Here is a 15,095-nt window from a genome sequence, read left to right as displayed (position 1 = left end):
GAAAACTGGACGTGGTCAAACAAGAGATGACAAGACTGAACATTGACATCTTAGGTATCAGTGAACTAAAATGGACAGGAATGGGTGAATTTAATTCAGATGACCATCAGGTATACTATTGTGGGCAAGAATCCTTCAGAAGAAATGGAGTAGCCTTCATAGTCAATAAAAGAGTAGGAAAAGCAATACTGGGATACAATCCTCAAAATGACAGAATGATCTCAGTTCGAATCCAAGGCAAACCATTCAATATCACAGTAGTCCAGGTCTATGCCCCAACCACCAGTGCTGAAGAGGATGAAATTGACCAGTTCTATGAAGCACTACAGCACCTTATAGAACTAACACCAAAAAATGATGTTCTTATCATCATGGGGGATTGGAATGCTAAAGTAGGAAGCCAAAAGATAACTGGAATAACAGGCAAGTTTGGCCTTGGAGTGCAAAATGAAGCAGGGCACAGGTTGATAGAATTCTGTCAAGAGAATACGATGGTCATAGCAAACACTCTTTTTCAACAACCCAAGAGACGGCTCTACACATGGACATCACCAGATGGTCAACACAGAAATCAGATTGACTATATGCTCTGCAGCCAAAGATGGAGAAGCTCTATACAGTCAGTAAAAACAAGACCAGGAGCTGACTGTGGCTCAGACCATGAGCTTCTCCTTGCAAAGTTTAGGCTTAAACTGAAGAAAGTAGGGAAAAGCACTAGGCCACTCAGGTATGAATTAAATCATATCCCTGTTGAATATACAGTAGAGGTGACAAATAGATTTAAGGAATTAGATCTGATAGACAGAGTGCCTGAAGAACTATGGACAGAGGTTCGCGACATTGTACAACAGGTAGCAACCAAAACCATCCCAAAGAAAAAGAAATGCAAGAAAGCAAAATGGCTGTCTGAGGAAGCTTTGCAAATAGCTGAGGAAAGGAGGGAAGCGAAAGGCAAGGGAGAAAAAGAAAGATACACCCAATTGAATGCAGAATTCCAGAGAATAGCTAGAAGAGATAAGAATGCCTTCTTAAATGAACAGTGCAAAGAAATAGAAGAAAACAATAGAATAGGGAGGACCAGAGATCTTTTCAAGAAAATTGGAGAAATGAAGGGAACGTTTAATGCAAAAATGGGCATGATAAAGGACCAAAATGGCAGGGACCTAACAGAGGCAGAAGAGATTAAGAAGAGGTGGCAAAATTACACAGAAGAACTATACAAGAATGAGCTTAACGTCCCTGATAATCACAATGAGGTGGTCACTGACCTCGAGCCAGACATCCTAGAATGTGAAGTGAAGTGGGCCTTAGAAAAGCTGAGCAACAACAAAGCTAGTGGAAGTGACAGTATTCCAGCTGAGCTATTCAAAATCTTAAAAGACAATGCAGTAAAAGTGCTACACTCAATTTGCCAGCAAATTTGGAAAACTCAACAATGGCCACAGGATTGGAAAAGATCAGTTTACATTCCAATTCCAAAGAAAGGCAGTGCCAAAGAATGTTCAAACTATCGCACCATTGCACTCATTTCTCATGCTAGTAAAGTCATGCTTAAAATCCTACAAGCTAGACTTCAGCAGTATGTGGATCGAGAACTACCAGAAGTACAGGCAGGATTTCGAAGAGGCAGAGGAACTAGAGATCAAATTGCCAACATACGCTGGATCATGGAGAAAGCTAGGGAGTTCCAGAAAAACATCTACTTCTGCTTCATTGACTATGCTAAAGCCTTTGATTGTGTGGATCATAACAAACTGTGGCAAGTTCTTAAAGAGATGGGAGTACCAGACCATCTTATTTGTCTCTTGAGAAACCTATATGCGGGTCAAGAAGCAACAGTGAGAACTGGACACGGAACCACTGATTGGTTCAAAATTGGGAAAGGAGTCCGGCAAGGATGTATACTGTCGCCCTGCCTATTTAACTTATATGCAGAGCACATCATGAGAAAGGCAGGGCTAGATGAATCAAAAGTTGGAATTAAGATTGCCGGAAGAAATATCAACAACCTGAGATACGCAGATGATACCACTCTAATGGCAGAAAGTGAAGAAGAACTAAAGAGCCTCTTGTTGCGGGTGAAGAAGGAGAGTGCAAAACTTGGGTTGAAACTTAACATTAAGAAAACCAAGATCATGGCATCTGGCCCTCTCAATTCCTGGCAAATAGACGGGGAAGAAATGGAAGTAGTGACAGATTTTATTTTTCTGGGCTCCAAGATCACTGCAGATGGGGACTGTAGCCAAGAAATCAAAAGACGCTTGCTCCTGGGGAGGAAAGCCATGGCAAATCTAGACAGCACACTAAAAAGCAGAGACATCACCCTGTCAACAAAAGTGCGTATAGTCAAGGCTATGGTCTTCCCAGTTGCAATGTATGGCAGTGAAAGTTGGACCATAAGAAAGGCTGAGCGCCAAAGAATTGAGGCCTTTGAACTGTGGTGCTGGAGAAGACTCCTGCGAGTCCCTTGGACCGCAAGGCGATCAAACCGGTCAGTCCTAGAGGAGATCAATCCTGACTGCTCTTTAGAAGGCCAGATCCTGAAGCTAAAACTCAAGTACTTTGGCCACCTAATGAGAAGGAAGGACTCACTGGAGAAGAGCCTAATGCTGGGAAAGATCGAGGGCAATAGAAGAAGGGGACGACAGAGAATGAGGTGGCTGGATGGAGTCACTGAAGCAGTAGGCGTGAGCTTAAATGGACTCCAGAAGATGGTAGAGGACAGGAAGGCCTGGAGGAATGTTGTCCATAGGGTCGCGATGGGTCGGACACGACTTCGCAGCTAACAACAACAAGGTAATGAACTGGAAGAAGCTATCTATCAACCATTGGGTTTCCAGGGAGTTGGACCTCAACTGTTCTGACCAGATTACAAATCCTGAAATAAAATTCTGAGATACTGAAATGACCTGCCATGCTTTATACTGATGCCAATAATTTTCTGGGAATGATGAGTGTGATGAAACCTTTTGAAAATACTACAAGATTTGAGTAAAGCGGTGTTTTGTTTCTTGTCATAAGTTATGATCCAGTCAGCAATGGAAAAGCTAGTATAGCAACATGCGAGCTGCATTGGCTTCCAGTTGCCCTTCGGGTGAGATTCAAGGTGCTGGTGATGACCTATAAAGCCCTAAATGGCGAGGGTCCGGGATATTTGAGGGAACACCTGCTGCCAGCATCAAGTTCCCTTCGTCCAGTGCGCTCCCACAGGGAGGGTCTCCTCAGGGTGCCGCCGGTTAAAGACTGCTGGTGGGTAACACCCAGGGGTAGGGCCTTCTGAGTGGGTGCGCCTGCCCTGTGGAACCAGCTGCCTGCGGAGCTTAGGACTGCCCCCAACCTCCGTTCATTCCGCCGGGACCTGAAGACCTGGCTCTTCGAGCTCTCTGGCCCAGGCTGAGAATTTTTTTAATTTTAATTTTAATTGGATTTTAATTTGCTCAGGGTTCTATTTAATCTTTTTTAATTTGTTTTAACGTTTGTATTGACTTTCTTTTAAATGCCCTGTAAACCGCCCTGAGTCCTTCGGGAAAGGGCGGTATATAAATCTAAATAAATAAAAATAAAATAAATAAATAAATAAACTACAAGGATTCTATACATTTATTTTGCCTCTAAATTCAAGGTATTACTTTTAGGATATAAAAGGTAGGAGATGACCAGGCTGAGCCCAAAGGAGGGGTCAAATGCATCATAAGTCATGAGTCCCTGTGCGCCTGCAAGACATCTACATCAAGGGCACCTTGAATTCCTTCTTATTCCCACTCATTTCCCTTGACTGTTAATAGGTCAATTTTTTTGTAGAGAATAAGCTTGCAATAAATCTTTATACATATTTGAACTGCCTGAATCTCCTGATTTCCCAGCATTTGATATCAAATATTTCAAATCTTTTCAGTGATTCTGAATTCAAAATATTTTGCTTCTAAAAGTTGCTATTTAAATTGCTTCGATATTGCATTTAGTTTAGCATGCAAAAGCAATGAACCCTCAATTTCTTCTATTTCATAATTAATTTATCAAAGCTGATAAATGGATAGCAGCAATGGAACAAATCTGCTGAATGTCTCTCACGTTCAATAAGTAAAGCTCATATAAATTAGTTGTTTGTAGGATAAAAGTGCCAATTTTTATGTCAGTTGGATGCAATCATGCCCTTTACATAAACTTTAGTTTTAGGATTTGAAGTTTTGAACATAATGCAGAACCAAAGTAAAACTAATATTGAAAAGCATACATCTATCAGAAAAGATACAAGTCCTTTTGCGCCTTACAAAACACAACACAAATATGTGTTTCAAAGTTGCACTAACTTAGATGGTATTTGCATGTATTTCTAATTCAGATTTAACCATCAATCACATACCTCTTAAATTTGAGTAAGTCACATGAAAGCGAAAAGAGACATTTAGAGTAAACGCTTTTCTTAGAGAATGTATGTTACTTTATCAAAATAACTAAGACACTTAATTTATTTGCAACAATTTAAAATAATAATGTGTGCACTTTGAAGCCATACCTCAAAATAATTGCAACTACTTAAAATAAGGAATCTACTCAGCACTGATAAATTGATATGGATATTTTAGGATTATATCAGCTTTTCTTAGGATACATTGTAGCTCTTAGCTGTAGTTGAAATCTAGTGTTTCTCAAGCAATGCATTTTTTAAAAAAAGTTATAAATCCAATTTTTATATAAGTTCTTTATCCTATTCACAGAATTAATATTAATATTTATGGCCTTATGGGATGTAAAGAATACATTATGACATCACATAAAATTTTAAAACAAATATCTCTAAAGTACTTGAAAACTACTAGAAGAAATGCATTTGTCAGAGTGATGGTTTATGGTGCTATTTTTCAAAATGAGACAACACCAGGAACAATTTAAAAAGGAACTAATAAGTCATGGCCTGAAACAGCACAAATTCAAAGCTCATTCCATTAAGATGAAAGGAGGTCATGAAATAAATAAATAAATCAGTCCAGGTACAACAGCAAAGTCTATGAAAATTATTGCTCTTTCAATGAAATCTTCAGTGAGTGCCTCCTTTTTCCATGGAGGCAAGTACATTAAAACTTCAGGTCCCAATGTAGAATCTAAATTTCTCAATCTAATATCTGCTCTTCAGATATTTTGACCTGAACTCTCATAATTCCCACCAAGCATTAATATTGATTTTAGGAAATTAAACATTTTAGAAAGGCTTCCAGTTCCCCTCCGGGTGAGATTCAAGGTGCTGGTGATGACCTATAAAGCCCTAAATGGCATGGGTCCAGATTATCTCAGGGAACACCTGCTGCCAGCCTCAGCCTCCCATCGTCCTGTGCGCTCCCACAGGGAGGGCCTCCTTAGGGTTCCGCTGGTTAGGGAATGCCGGTGGGTGATTCCAAGTGGGAGGACATTCTCTGTGGGCGCGCCTGCCCTATGGAATGAACTGCCAGTAGAATTTCGGACTGCCCCGGACCTTCGCTTGTTTCGCCAGGACCTGAAAACTTGGTTATTTGATCTTTCTGGCCTGGACTGAGGGGTTTTTAATTTAATTTAAAATTTAAAATTTTAATTTGTTTTAATTGTGGGCTACCCTTAATTTAATTCTATTTTAATTGTATTTATTTGTATTATTTTAATTTGCCCTGTAAACTGCCCTGAGTCCTTCGGGAATAGGGTGGTATATAAAATCAAATAAATAAATAAATAAATAAATAAATAAATAAATAAATAAATAAATAAATAAATAAATAAATAAATAATATTAATCTTTTATTGAGGTAAAATACTATTGAATATATACTATTTAGGAGCAGAAGTGATAGTTGGAATGCTACCTCATTACATCGCAAAGGAATATATTACAGGAAGCCACATTTAGTTCATCTAGGCTAATCTCAAAAATGCTTATCATAGTCATGCCTAGTTAGGACATGGATAGAGGTTGAAGAAGGAGAAGGAGATATGCTGGTGGCTGGGAAGGAAGGAAGGAAGGAAGGAAGGAAGGAAGGAAGGAAGGAAGGAAGGAAGGAAGGAAGGAAGGAAGGAAGGAAGGAAGGAAGGAAGGAAAGAAGTGGAGGAGGCGAAGGAGGAGGAGGAGGAGGAGGAGGAGGAGGAGGAGGAGGAGGAGGAGGAGGAGATGATGATGATGATTTCAATATTGTTACAGCACAGCAACCTCAGAATGCCAGGATGAACTCCTTAGGAACTGAACTCAGGGAGATTTTATCCTTGCCATAGATTGAATAGGTAGGTTTGCTTGTTTGTTTTTCTTTTCTCTCTGCTTTCAGTGTATGAGTACAAACACATATGGAAATAATTGTAGAAGAGTTTCTTTTCTAGGACAGCTTTCCTTTATTTTGAAGTGAAAGTGTGCCTAGAAGAACCAATCTTTCATATCTTTCCAGTGTGTTGTCTGGCCTGTATTTCTTTTCTTTTTCTTTGTCTCTTTTATTCCCTGAACCATTGACCTTATAGAATTTTATTCTGTGATTCTTATTCAGTAGTAGCCATCTCCAATATTTCTAATGCCTAGCCTTGGCCACTGTTTTGCAAAGAACCTTGCATTACTCGGCTAACAGAGTTCCTTTTATTCACCACAGAATGTTTTCTTTATTTTAAACAGAATACAGATGATGAAATGGAAGACCAAGATGTGTCTGTTTGTGAAAACAGACTGCTTGGGGAAAGCCAGGACATTGGAAATTGTGATTATCAGATGGTGGCTTGATGCAATATCATAATCATGAGCTCATTATTGTGACATTGCAACGGGCCACAGTCACAAGAACCTGGGTTATGATCATATGACCAGTTGTAAATTCCTCTTCATTCAGTGCTGTTTTAACTTTGAATAGTCATTGAATGAATGGACCATTCATTCATTCATATCTGGACTGAGATGCCCTACGCACAGTCACTCATGCGCTCATGACCTCCCGTCTAGACTACTGCAACGTTCTCTACATGGGGCTGCCCTTGAGGACCACTCGGAGGCTTCAGCTGGTGCAGAATGCGGCCGCGTGAGTTGTGATGGGGGTTTCCCGATACTCCCATGTAACACCTCTACTCCGCAAGCTGCATTGGCTTCCGGTTGCCCTCCGGGTGAGATTCAAGGTGCTGGTGATGACCTATAAAGCCCTGAATGGCTTGGGTCCAGGATATCTGAGGGAACACCTGCTGCCGGCATCAAGCTCCCTTCGTCCAGTGTGCCCCCACAGGGAGGGCCTTCTCAGGGTGCCGCCAATAAAAGATTGTCAGCAGATAACACCCAGAGGAAGGGCCTTCTCTGTGGGTGCGCCTGCCCTCTGGAACCAGCTGTCCGTGGAGCTTAGGACTGCCCCCGACCTTTGCACATTTCGCCGGGACCTGAAGACCTAGCTCTTTGAGCTCTCTGGCCCAGGCTGAGAATTTTTAACTGGGGTTTTAATTTTAGGGATGATTTAATCTTTTTTAATTTGTTTTTAACTTTTGTACTGGTTGTTTTAAATACCCTGTAAACCGCCTTGAGTCCTTCGGGAAAGGGCGGTATATAAATTTAATAAAATAAAATAAAAATAAATAAAATATTACATCTGTATTGGAAATTTATCTATCCAAAATGTGACAGGATTACCCAATGAAAACACAGACAGTAGATGCTAGAAATCAGGATTTAGCAGTGTTGGCTGTAATTAGTGGACAACAACAATGTTCTATTTTAGGTCCTGTTTTTGTATAGTCTACTACTGGAAAATTTTCCATAACGGTCTAATCTTTTATGCTTTGTACTCTTCTTAACTTCCTTCCTTCCTTCCTTCCTTCCTTCCTTCCTTCCTTCCTTCCTTCCTTCCTTCCTTCCTTCCTTCCTAACTTCCCAGCATATATTATTTGAGAAATATGAATCCTAGTTGACACAATGAATTTTGCCTTATATAGCCTACAAGAAACTCTATTCCTTTTTATCTTAAACTGCACTTTGTCGATCAGAAGGTCGACAGTTTGGCGGGTCGAATCCCGAGTGCCGTGTAACAGAGTGAGTGCCTGTTACTCATCCCAGCTTCTGCCAACCTAGCAGTTCGAAAGCACGTAAAAATGCAAGTAGAAAAATAGGGACCACTACGGTGGGAAGGTAACAGCGTTCCGTGCACCTTTGGTGTCTAGTCATGCCGGACACATGACCATGGAAGACATCCTCGGACAAACGCTGGCTCTTCGGCTTTGAAACGGAGATGAGCACCGGCCCCTAGAGTCAGAAACGACTGGCACGCATGTGCGGGGAACCTTTACCTTTACCTTTAATGGCTAATTAACTGAGTTTCTCTGAGTGGGGCAGGACAGTGCAAACCCTTGTCAAAATACACCATTAAAGCATTTGTATTTAAATTGATGCATGGATTTGCCTCAACACCACAGTCATTGGAATATATTAAGGAAGGGATGATTCCAAAATTTCAGTACCATGTAAAATCTTTTCTTTTTAGCTGAAAGTGACTGGAATTGAATACGATATCTTTTTCAGGCAAGATGTTTACCTTACCACTGACTCATTTGCTTAATTGCTTTCAAAATTGTGCAAAGCTAAACAGTTTTTTCAAAGAGTAGGATCTCAGTATCTCTTACATATGTTTAAATTATCTCAGTTCCCTAGTTAGGCTTAAGGCAACCCTTTATCCTAAAGCTGTCAGGGTGAATAAATGGATAATCTATAAGATGTGCCATCTAAAATAGAGCATGCCCTCAATTTAAGAAATTTTTAAAAAATGAGTACTTGCTAAATCTCATACCTTAAGATGTTGCATCACTTTTTAAGCTGGTAAAAAAATATTTAATCTGAACAGCTAGGGGAACAAAACACAGCATGGGTCAAATTAGCTTTCATTGCTTTCATTTTTATTCATTTAATCAGCAGATAGTAAGATGACTATAGTGCATAAAACAGCTTCAAAGTTATCTTTTAGTTGCCCTAAAAGCTTTGTCTAACAGGTATGGAGATAAAGGGAGCCAGTTTGGTGTGGTGGTTAAGGCCACAGGCTATAAACCATTAACTCAATCTTGATCTCTCTCTGTTTTTCTGGGTTCTAGAAATAAGACAATGACAAGCCACTTCATAATTGCTACCAAGAAAACTTCAGGAACTTATTTGGAAGCTACCAGGACTCAAGAATGACTCAAAGAAAACAAAAACAGGAAAAAAATGCATAAAAGTGTGAAAAGAAACAAGCATTTCAGAAAGGTGCATAATCTCTGTATGATCTTGACAACAAAGTGAAATTGGTCCCGGTTATTCCTGGAATAGCAATCTTCAGGAAATCCCAAGGCAATAAACTAAACAGTGGAATTGAATCTAGAAGAAGGTAATTCTGCATTATCATTAATCAATTAACATGTTCATGTTCATGTAATTGCCAGGAGATGAGCACAACACAAGGAAGACTGTGCTTATTTTCTAGGTTATTGTGAGCTCCTACTTTGAGGTTTGTCAGTGTGTACGTATGTGTATGTGTGTAATTCTAAGAACTCTCAATGTGGCTAATCATTGTGGAACTACAGTATTTTCCAAAACAGGAGTGTCTATATAGTATAGTTTAAAAAAGGGAAGATGATTACCATGACAATATAATCAAAGCTCCACCTATTTTATGTCTATTGTGAACGTGAGGCACATAAAAAGTAGGTGGAGCTTCAGTCCCACTATTGTGGCTTCACTTGTAATATTGCCTAAAATGGATTCCATCAAGGCGCAGACAAAATTACAGACAGAAACACCAATCAGTGGTTGATGTATTATAAAATCCCAATTAATGAAGAACTACTTGTATCCAGGTTAGAATATGTGTTCCACACATTTTGAAATTAAAGTTGTGATAAAGAAATAAACAAGGAAACAAAAAAAAACCTCACGCTGGGGAATATTGTACTTTGAAATCCCACAGCAGAGAATTTTATAAAAACAGGAAGGGGGCAGTGGAAATTGATATTAAATATACTTCTTGGGGGAAAAGAATAAATTTATTCTGAAATCATGTCCATTTGTGGAAACCATGCTCTCTATTAGAGAATGTTATGATAAATGAGAGAGTTTTTAAGAGTCTTTACCATCAATAAAAAATTACAATCAATAAAACATTACTTGGAGCCATAATATTGCCCCAGTAACATAAGTAATATGGATAGAGATGTTAATATTATATATAATGATGAAATAATATTTGGCCAACAGCACAGGGTGACACAATAATAAATTAATAAAATCCTAAATTGCAACATAATCTCCAAAGTAAATTCTTTCTCTGTATGTGAAATAATTTGGGTCTAGTTAAAATGGAAACTCCAATCACAAAAGCTTTCTGTTTTGTCTCCTATCACTTTAATGTAAGCTTAATTGCTGTACCCTTGGGCATGACAAATCTTTATTTCTGGCATCATATCTAGCTTTCTCTTAGATGTTTTGTGATTAATTTGAAGTGCAAGTTAATTATCTTTCAAAATAAAATGATCAGCTAATCACTGTTGTAATTTACCTTCACAAATAATATGGTATCATCACTCAAAGTACCAAGTGAGAATTCAGAGTCAAATTTCACTGTCATGCTTCCCCGCCCCTATTTTTATAACAAACCATTAATGTGAGTTGTCAAATGAACTTCTCTGATGTCTTAATGAAAAACAAACAATTGCTCATTTGGACTGGCAATAATTTAAGTTGCGGTTGTAGTAACAATCACAGGTTGTATAAGAAATACAGTAGTCTGTTTTCTATATAAAGGCAAAGGTTTCAGGTCTGATTCTAAGATGTGGTGCTTATCTCCATTTCTTGGCCAAGGGAGACAATGTTGTTTGAAGACATTTTCTGTGGTCATGTGGCCAGCATGACTATATGCCAAAGGTACATGGAAACTTGTTAGCTTCCCACCTATTAATCTACTCACATTTGCATGCTTTTGAATAGCTAGGTGGGCAGGAGCTGGGGAAAGAAATGGGGTTCACCCCATGGCACACAGCTCAGGTCTCAAAGCTGGGCTGTCACCTTTCCAGCTCACAAGCTCAGTATCTTTAACCGCTGAGCCATCACCACCCTGCTGTTTTCTATGTGCTTGGAAATTTTAAAAAAAATGTTGAGACCAATGTGTCAAGATCTGAATCTTAGTTATAAATATTTGTGGGAAGGAAGGAAGGAGGGAAGGAAGGAAGGAAGGAAGGAAGGAAGGAAGGAAGGAAGGAAGGAAGGAAGGAAGGAAGGAAGACAAATCTCTTTTTGAAGTGATAATATTTCTCTTCTTTCTTCTCTCCTCTGATATGGGAATAAACAACTTAGGATAAATTATTTTTACATAAATCTATATTCATTATCCAGAGATAGGTCTGTACATGTAAGTGGACGTTAGAAACATAAGCATGCCATACATACAGTATCCTGTACAATGATTGTAATTAACACAACAGGGGCTACCCTTAAAAAGTAATTGAAAGCTTTAAATGATGCAAATTGCACATATTCAACACACATAATATCACTTACTGCATGAGATGCATTGGTTGCCAGTGTGTTTTTGGAAGCAATTCAGGGTGCTGGTTGACATCTTTAAAGACCTTCATGATGCAACTAACTGATCTTTTCCAATCCTGTGGCCACTGTTGACTTTTCCAAATTTGCTGGTAAATTGAGTATAGCACTTTTACTGCAGATTTTGATTACTTCAGCTGGAATACTGTCACCTCCACTAGTTTTGTTGTTGTTCAGCTTTCCTAAGGCCCACTTCACTTCACATTCTAGGATGTCTGGCTCAAGGTCAGTGACCACCTCATCATGAGAGTTAATCAAATAGGTAGAAAAACAATGTATTATGCAATACAACACATTTCAGACAAAGAAGGAGAAGATGGAGAGGAAATAACAATTTACCATTATTGTCTTATTTAAGAGTTTACATCCTTGGAAACCTCAAATATTTATTCCTTCCCATAATATATTCAGGCACATTACTGAAGTAGTCTGCTTTCAAAAAAATTATTCTTTTAGCAACACCTATATATGAGCTTACCTGGCTTTGGAAACAAAATATAATTGAGCCCAGTTAGTACTTGCATTGCACTATTGCTACTGGAAAATCCCTAGAAATGAAGTACAAAAATATGCTGAAAGATGACAGTGAGAAATCATTTGTATACTCTGGCCAAGAAAATTGAACGGTAGTATAATCACTAAGAGTCAGGCATACATTGTTTAACTTTTACTTGTTGAACTTTTCAACTTAACTTTATTGCTGTAATTAACCAGCACAAGAACATTGGCAATGTCAGGCTAGTTAAGAGAAATGCATAGCTAAAAGACAATATTAAATCAAAATATGCTAGGAGGCTTGCTGAAGCTACACACACGCAACAAGGAGAAAAGAAGTTAAAATTAACAATCTGGATAATATCAACTTTGAAATAGCAGTTTAAAATACACAGAAATAAGCCTACACACACATGAAGACTCAACAATAAAACAGTAACGTTCTCCAAAAGAGATTTAAGAATTATATATATATATATATATATATATATATATATATATATATATATATATATATATATATATATATATATATATATATATATATATATATATATATATATATATATATATATATCTTACAGACACCTGTCAGTACTGACTATGGGTTCATACATCCCACCTTTAGTGGGAAGTAGGTAGAGCAGTTTTGGATGATTGGTCCACCCCCGGATGACCAGTGAGAGGGACCAGTTGGGACAGAGGACAGTATGCTTGTTCTGGGGTTTTGGAAATCACTTTTTAGTTATCTTCATTTTTTGCCATAGTAACATATTTTTATTCAAGTAAATCAAAGTATCTTATGTATTCTGTTTTCTTTCCTGGATCTTCAATTCCACTAACAGTCCATCCATGCATATTTCATAATGAAAGCCATATTCATTTTTCTTGGATTGCTTTTTGGACTATTTCTTCAGAAGAGTCTTCTGAACACCCAAATGAAATGGAGCAATCCAGAAGACCAGCAGGGAGGTGAACCACTTTTGTGAATTATGTCTTGAAAACAATTTTCTCCAGTTTATTCAAGGGTCTATTCATAGTGACTATTATTGATTTCCTTTCTGATATGGTGATCAGATGCAGAGATCTAAATTTCACTGGCAGCTAAGAACTTTAGAGGGGGAAAAAAAACCAAGGAAAGCATTAATTTCTGACAATATGGAAATAAAAGTGATAAAAGTGTATAAAGAATCCACTCTTGAGAGTGGAAAACATTGCAATGATATGCAACAAATCACATCATGATATAGCTTTCTCCAGGAGAAATGATTGTACCTATGTCTAGGGGCTTTGGCCCTTATTGAGCAATACTTTTATAAAGAATTTAACAACCATGGAATAATGTTCTGCAATATAAAACTAGGGCTAGACTTGCAAAACAGTTTCCATCAGTAGATTTCCTAAGAAAGAAATAAGAAAATTTATTGAACCAATAAACTACCTATTATAGAAACTTCAAATTGTCTCATATGTTCCAGGATCCAATTTGGGTCAGTCACCAGGACCAAAGGTTTAGTCTTCTGAGCTTTTGGACTCAGAAGTTCTTCTGGGAACTTCTCTCTCACCAGAAGTTCCCTGAAGATGGGCTCCATCGTCCAAAAGCTCAGATGACTAAACCTCTTTTCCCAGTGATTGACTCAAATTGGATCCTACATCATTCTCCAGGGACACATATATTTGCCTGTCTCGGATGTGGTTATTTTTCTGCTCATGCATTAACCCAATAGGTATTCAATATTAATGATACCCTAGAGCAGTCAAAGCATTGGCAGAAATGGGTACAAGTATAGCTGTGAATATAAATCAAAGTTAATTTCCATCTTATTTAGCTAATGTGAATTTTAGTTTGAGCCAGAACCAGCCGAAAAATCTGGATTGAGTGCCACAGCTCAAATGTGAAATTTAAAATAGTAAGAGAAAGTCTTCAATCTTCTGCAAAATGATGCAGCTTCTCTTTGGTTTGATAAACAAACACACCTCCAGAACATGGTTACAGGTTTGATAACTCTTCCATACCAAAAGTGGATTCAAAAATACGCTTTAAATAAATCTCAACATATTTCAAAAATCCAGCTAAGACCAATACTAAGAACAAATGCATGCAAAGTCACAATTGAGAAGACAGCATCAGATAGCAAATGCTGCCTCTGCAAAGAAACAGAGGCAGGACCACTTACACAACTACTTCAAGAAGATTGCACAGACTACAAACAATACCATGACAAAGTAACAACAGTGGTACATTGGAATATTTGCAAGAAATACCATTTCCTGCAAGCAATAATTGGTGAGATGACAAAATGTAGAAAATAATAGAAAATGAAGAAGTTAAAGTGCAGACTTTACAATTCAAACAGACAAATATCTGCCACATAAAACATCCAGGACTTAACAATTATTGATAGGAAAGATAAAATGTTTGGATAGTGAACATTGCAATACTTGAGAAAACAGAAGAGAAGAGAAAGAACTGGAGAAAATAACAAAATATGAAAACAGAATTAGAATGACCATGGCAAAAGAAAGCAAATATAGTACCAATAGCTGTAGTAGGGAAGGACTTGACAGATGGATAAAAATGACAGATCCAGTCTAAACGTCTGGCTCATTGTGTGACCAACAATAATAATCAACAATAGAAATTTAATTTGTAAAAATAATAATAATAATTTGGACTTTAATGCAGGTACCTTTTATATACCAGGCAGTGTGTATATATTAATACTCATGGTAAAGAGCATTTAGGACAATGATTGTTTCAGTTAAGAAATGATTTCTCCCTTTGGGAAGTAGCCAATGAACTGCTGAATTTAATCTGTTTGGAAATAAAGTGGTCCAGCTGAAATGAGCAAGACTGTTCAAAGTGATATGGGAGGAGAATACTACTTTCAAACTTCAGCAAGAGAATATTCTTCCAAATGAAATTTAAACTTAATAGGTACAGAATGCAGCTTGACATTGTCTGCTTCTTCCCTTAAAAAAAATAAAAGGGGTGTGTGTGTGATGGCCCATTCTGGGGATAAGGCAATACAAAATGCAGATAAATGTGATCAATAAGACT

Source organism: Vipera ursinii, assembly GCF_947247035.1.
Source record: "Vipera ursinii genome assembly, chromosome: 4".
NCBI classification, from domain to species: Eukaryota; Metazoa; Chordata; class Lepidosauria; order Squamata; family Viperidae; genus Vipera; species Vipera ursinii.
This window is presented reverse-complemented; position numbering follows the sequence as displayed.